Below are 6,804 nucleotides of genomic sequence, written 5' to 3'. Positions count from 1 at the left end.
ATGGCATTACTTTTAGAAGATCTGCACTTCCACATGTTTTTCCTGAATATTTTCCATCACATATACATCAAAAGTGACCGAGAGCCCTGTCACGTTGATGAATTCAGTAGATTTATATAAAACCAAGGTCAGATTCCTTGGCCCGAATGCGACTGTATCTTGTATAACAATCGTTTTCCATGAATCGCTCTACATATTCTGAGTCAAACCATGGATGAACCTCTAACACACAGCCACAGACATGTAGAAGACGGTAATAGAAGGATCAAATCATGATGATACAGATAAGGAGTTCTATGACTCCACTGTCAAAGTTTGCGGAAGTCTCATTAAAACGATTGCATAAACTTACAGTTCATCTTTTCCATTTTGATGCAAAGTAATCCACGTTCGATGCAAGTGGAATAGCTAATCCTGAGATGAAAATAGACATAGAAATGTAGAAATACAGCAGACGTCATTAAGTCTACGATCCTGATTATGTCGTTCATCACTGGCTCGTCTAAGAAAACAATGGATGACTGTTTGCATCATGAGTGTAAAAATGATTCAAAAGACAGTTATCACAGATACATGCTCGCTGCTGCACATCTTTGGTATGTTATGTAAATGGCATAAAGCAAACACATATCTTCTGAAACATTTGCGACGTTTTGTTTGTCATTTAACACGGCAATACCACTATCCCAGTTGCACGACGACTGTCTGTGTATAATCATATGAACATCGGAGTGTTTAGTGATTGATATCATGAACGTTGTTGATGGTTTGATAAAGGTCACCCAAAACAAGAAAACACATGACGTGGATGTTTCCAGATCATCAGGTTTCGCACAATCCCTTCACCTCTGGAGGCGGCAACTATGTGACACATAATGCTGTTACAGCTACCTGTATTGTCTGATCTAAATCTCTTCATTAATGACATACATATTTGTGCCAAGTAAACCTACGTTTATCTGTGCCACCACATAGAAGGAGTAACCAGGTGGCGTCACATAATATCACGTATACAACTAAGTTTTAGAATTTCAAGGTGCTACTTCAATAACACGAAAACAACAAAACACTCCTTCATTTCGGAATGACTGTGTTACTAAAAACAGTACATTTCATACACATCACTATGTTCTTTATCGATGATCGATGATATGGCGATGTGATCATCCGTTCACCTTATTCGTCCACAGGTAAGGGCAAACAGGCCATTTCGGTGCAGAAGACAAAACCATCCGTGCAGCCACAGGTATTGCATCCATCAGTAGACTTGAATCCCTGACCAGTTTGGTACACTTGCCCGTTGTACTTGCAGGTTTTGTCTGTTGTGGAGAACGGTGTTACGTGCATTGTTGATAGATAAAAAGGAGTATATTTATAGGAATACAAAAAAGTACCATGCATGTGTTGCACTGTGCGCCGCGTACTCAATATATACTACAAACAAAAAGGATGGGAACACCCAGAACGTTGACAGTTATACAAACATAATATTAACGAGGTCATATATGCTACATATAATGTAAATGCAACTATCTATGTCCTTGATTGGAACTTTAGATAAGACGATAGTAAAGCGACTGATTCAATATTCGCTTGAGTGAATTGAAACATTGTCCGAAAAACCAGTGTACTGAAACACAACATATAAGATTCAAACACCCAAATACAACAGACTGGTGCATCTGAAAGACAAACTTCCCATGCAGCTTGTGCCAACGATTACTTTAAAAGGAGCTACGGCCAGTATTGAAGCCTCACAACTTCTTCATAGTGGCATATAGCAGGTCGTTGGATGATCATGACAGAAATAGTGGCTTTGCATGGTTACAGGATGGTCAATCCATAAAAAGTGTTGCTCGTCGTCTACAGGTATCTCCCTGTGTCACTCATAAACTGAGAGACAGGTTCCATGCCACTTGTAATGAACAGGACAGACCCGCTCTGTAACACCCTTGTTTTTCGTTGATTTATTATTTCATTTCACTTAAACTCAACGAATATTGAATCAGTTGCCTAACTGCATATTACAACATGTAGTTTAAAGTGCCCATTACGCAAGCTAGATGTTACATTTACATATTGTGAAAATTACCTCATTACTATTACGTTTGTATATGATTATCAGCTTTCAGGATATTCCCATACTTCTTATTTGCAGTACATAAGGTGACCTAACTCAACATTGACATCACCGTATTTTCTTGCATTTTGTAGTTATTATCATGCTCATGTATATTTTACAATATTATTTCTATTTTCAAATCATTTGTGAAACACCATTTCCCCGGAATGTCTACTAAGGCTGTGTGCATGATGGTGGTCATGTTCCATGTACAGACCTCGTTTCCCTATCCACTACACATTTACAAAAGTAGCAGTAATTTATACCACGTACTGTACTTGTTCGTACGACGACTGACATATAAGGTAGGCACCATACTGTTAGTGGCATAAGCGCCAATGTAGGAAAGGTCATTCAGTCTTCCTTTCTAAAACAATTACATTACTTTTATTCAATCTGAAAGCCATTTTTATCACTATACATACTGCCGACAAGGATGTGTCACGGGATATCGGATAAAGAGCTATTAACACTCCTAACGTTTCAGAAACACGACGGTAGACGGATTGTATCCCCTTCGCGTTTGATACGTGTATATATAGAACATCGTTGTGTAACGATCAGGGAAAATACAAGGCACCGAGGGTGGAAATAAGACTCTTTGCAATTATAACTGAATTCTTCAGACAATTTGGGTCTTTGGTAATCAGGGTGACGTAAATTTGCTTAACTAGAGAGTTCGTATTAAATGCGTTTGCTGTTATGCCACTTTTGAAAAAGTAATTTCGTATCATGGCAAGTCAACTTAATGTGGGAGGCAATTCCAAACTGATGCAGTTCTGAGCGAGACAAACAAGGGAGTCATCGTCGGTGCCAATCTGGAAACCCACGACCAGCCAATGCTTAGCTTGTTTAGCTAATGAACACAACACAGTGCAGTTAGGCGCCTGAAATGCCTGGTCAACCCTTGCTCACCAGACAGTAAGATAAGGTGATTAATGGCGTATTGTTTTATTCAATTTAGTCTTTCAGGGCCCGCGCAAAGCTTTCAAGAGGATTCAGAACAGATACAAGTAGGATAAGTTTGAAATCTGTGCGTCAGTGATCAACAAGATGGCCTATGTAATCCCAGTTTTTTAATAGTACCACATGCTTTCTAGTTTGTTCGGGTGTTGTTTTTTTCATGCAAACAACTGACTTGCCTTTGTTTGCTTATAACGCATGCTACCGCCAGCTTTTGCAAACACCCGGTGTTATTTATGCTGGTAGTGATTCATAAACATATGTCCACAAAACAGACAAATCGTGAAATTGGCACTTTATTGCAAAGCTTTCTAATGAATATGAATCTTCCTTTATTGCTTTCATGATTAAAGCAAATTATAGCTGGCATATTGCTGAGTGCGGCGTTAAACAACAATAAAACAGACATTGATTAAGTAGGTTTAATGTATTGTTTTTAGTAACTTTTAGTTTGACACATCTTTTTAACTGACTATAAAATACTTCAGGTGTTTTAAATTCTAAGCCTTAAAGGTGCCTCCCTCAACTCTCCGATTCGTGGATGCCAGTTGTTCATCACACGTCTTTGATATCTCTGCTGAAATAGATAGTAACAAGGCTTATGTACAAATGCAAGGAAGAAGTTTTACCTGCAAAACCACTGACAAGAATTCCGAACAAACAGATCAGAATTGGAAGCTTCATTTCTCAATGGAAGTAAGCTATCCACGCAATCTGATAGAAACGAAACCAACCAGGCAAGGTGTGGTGCCAAAAGTATGTCAAGGAATGGCTGGAGCCAGTGTCAGCTGGCGATACTATCAAGCAAAGCGTACATCAACAGCGTGTTATCAAATAAATCAGAATCTAGCGTGGTTTTATATTGACAAAATACAATGGGTTACATATGCCTTACAAATAACCTTGACTAGCAATCCAAGAAAAGCAATTGAGTGTTACATTAGACCGAAACTCATGTCCATTCGTAGAATTGACTGGGAGAATTGTTGTCATTTGCTGGTGGTAACAATCTTTCACAAAGCTTTCAGATGAAATTACGAGCTTTTCCGGCTCGATAAAGCTAGCTATTACCAGAATTGTCTCTACAATGTCGAGAGAAGATTTGAGCCATCACACCAACGGCTGTAGCGATGTACCACGGGCGCTTGAGTTGTAAGAGTTACTCCCCTTGAAATAATGGTTAAAGATTTGAAACAACACCTCGGGCGTTAGTAATTATCTCTGCTGACATATTTCGTGGTTGTTACTATCTGCATCATTAAAACAGATATTCTCGTTAACAATGGTACTCTATTAATGAACGCATTTCCACTTTAACATGTCGTCTTACATGTGTGCGATTTGTAAATAATGGGTATTGGTTTTTTTTCGTATATACTTGCCTTTATGAACTTCTCTCGGTATGGTTCCAGTCGCCCATCGTCCCTCCCGTCCATGCAGTGTCTTCGTGGCAGTCGTCACTGCCTCTGGGGGACTTCACGGTCCATTTCTGCCCCCAGGATGATGATGTCCAGGGTGCTGAGAGTAAAGATAATGAAGAGTTTAGTGTTTGAAATAGTTGATGTTAATAGATATATACTTGCCTTTATGAACTTCTGTCGGTATGGTTCCAGTCGCCCATCGTCCCTCCCGTCCATGCAGTGTCTTCGTGGTAATTGTCACTGCCTCTGGGGGACTTCATGGTCCATTTCTGCCCCCAGGATGATGATGTCCAGGGTCCTGAGAGTAAAGATAATGAAGAGTTTTGTGTTTGAAAGAGTTGATGTAAATAGGTATATACTTGCCTTTATGAACTTCTCTCTGTATGGTGTCAGTCGCCCATCGTCCCTGCCGTCCATGCAGTGTCTTCGTGGCAGTCGTCACTGCCTGTGGGGGACTTCACGGTCCATTTCTGTCCCCAGGATGATGATGTCCAGGGTCCTGAGAGTAAACATAATGAAGAGTTTAGTTTTTGAAAGAGTTCATGTAAATAGATAAATACTTGCCTTTATGGGCCTCTGTCGGTATAATCTCAGTCGCCCATCGTCCCTCCCGTCCATGCAGTGTCTTCGTGGCAGTCGTCACTGCCTCTGGGGGACTTCACGGTCAATTTCTGCCCCCAGGATGATGATGTCCAGGGTCCTGAGAGTAAAGATAATGAAGAGTTTAGTTTTTGAAAGAGTTCATGTAAATAGATAAATACTTGCCTTTATGGGCCTCTGTCGGTATGGTGTCAGTCGCCCATCGTCCCTCCCGTCCATGCAGTGTCTTCGTAGCAGTCGTCACTGCCTTTGATGGACTTCACGATCCATTTCTGCCCCCAAGATGATGATGTCCAGGGTCCTGAGAGTAAAGATAATAAAGAGTTTAGTTTTTGAAAGAATTGATGTAAACAGATATATACTTGCCTTTATGGGCCTCTGTCGGTATGGTGTCAGTCGCCCATCGTCCCTCCCGTCCATGCAGTGTCTTCGTGGCAGTCGTCACTGCCTCTGGGGGACTTCACGGTCCCTTTCTGCCCCCAGGATGATGATGTCCAGGGTCCTGAGAGTAAAGATAATGAAGACTTTAGTGTTTGAAAGAGTTGATGTAAATAGATAAATACTTGCCTTTATGAACATCTGTCGGTATGGTGTCAGTCGCCCATCGTCCCTGCCGTCCATGCAGTGTCTTCGTGGCAGTCGTCACTGCCTCTGGGGGACTTCACGGTCCGTTTCTGCCCCCAGGATGCTGATGTCCAGGGTCCTGAGAGTAACGATAATGAAGAGTTTAGTTTTTAAAAGAGTTGATGTAAGTAGGTATATACCTGCCTTTATGGGCCTCTGGCGGTATGGTTCCAGTCGCCCATCGTCCCTCCCGTCCATGTAGTGTCTTCGTGGCAGTCGTCACTGCCTCTGGGGGACTTCACGGTCCATTTCTGTCCCCAGGATGATTATGTCCAGGGTCCTGAGAGTAAAGATAATGAAGAGTTTAGTGTTTGAAAGAGTTGCTGTAAATGGATAAATACTTGCTTTTATGGGCCTCTGTCGGTATGGTGTCAGTCGCCCATCGTCACTCCCGTCCATGCAGTGTCCTCTTGGTAGTCGTCACTGCCTCTGGGGGACTTCACGGTCCATTTCTGCCCCCAGGATGATGATGTCCAGGGTCCTGAGAGTAAAGATGATGAAGAGTTTAGTGTTTGAAAGAGTTGATGTAAATAGATATATACTTGCCTTTATGAACTTCTCAGTGTATGGTGTCAGTCGCTCATCGTCCCTCCCGTCCATGCAGTGTCTTCGTGGCAGTCGTCACTGCCTCTGGGGGACTTCACGGTCCATTTCTGCCCCCAGGATGATGATGTCCAGGGTCCTGAGAGTAAAGATAATGAAGACTTTAGTGTTTGAAAGAGTTGATGTAAATAGATAAATACTTGCCTTTATGAACTTCTGTCGGTATGGTGTCAGTCGCCCATCGTCCCTGCCGTCCATGCAGTGTCTTCGTGGCAGTCGTCACTTCCTCTGGGGGACTTCACGGTCCGTTTCTGCCCCCAGGATGCTGATGTCCAGGGTCCTGAGAGTAAAGATAATGAAGAGTTTAGTTTTTAAAAGAGTTCATGTAAATAGATAAATACTTGCCTTTATGGGCCTCTGTCAGTATAATGTCAGTCGCCCATCGTCCCTCCCGTCCATGCAGTGTCTTCGTGGCAGTCGTCACTGCCTCTGGGGGACTTCACGGTCCATTTCTACCCCCAGGATGATGAT

The 6,804-nt window shown here is 42.0% G+C and overlaps 1 long non-coding RNA gene across 1 annotated transcript; it reads right to left on the bottom strand.

Moving 5' to 3' along the window:
• Positions 1–1,073: 1,073 nt before the first annotated feature.
• On the bottom strand, positions 1,074–3,855 carry LOC137276919 (uncharacterized). Its single transcript, XR_010956593.1, has 2 exons — positions 3,715–3,855; positions 1,074–1,319 (listed from the first exon to the last, which is right to left on the bottom strand). It is a non-coding gene; the product is annotated as an uncharacterized lncRNA (long non-coding RNA).
• Positions 3,856–6,804: the final 2,949 nt, after the last annotated feature.

Source organism: Haliotis asinina, chromosome 3, assembly GCF_037392515.1.
Source record: "Haliotis asinina isolate JCU_RB_2024 chromosome 3, JCU_Hal_asi_v2, whole genome shotgun sequence".
Lineage (NCBI taxonomy): Eukaryota > Metazoa > Mollusca > Gastropoda > Lepetellida > Haliotidae > Haliotis > Haliotis asinina.
This window is presented reverse-complemented; position numbering and strand designations above follow the sequence as displayed.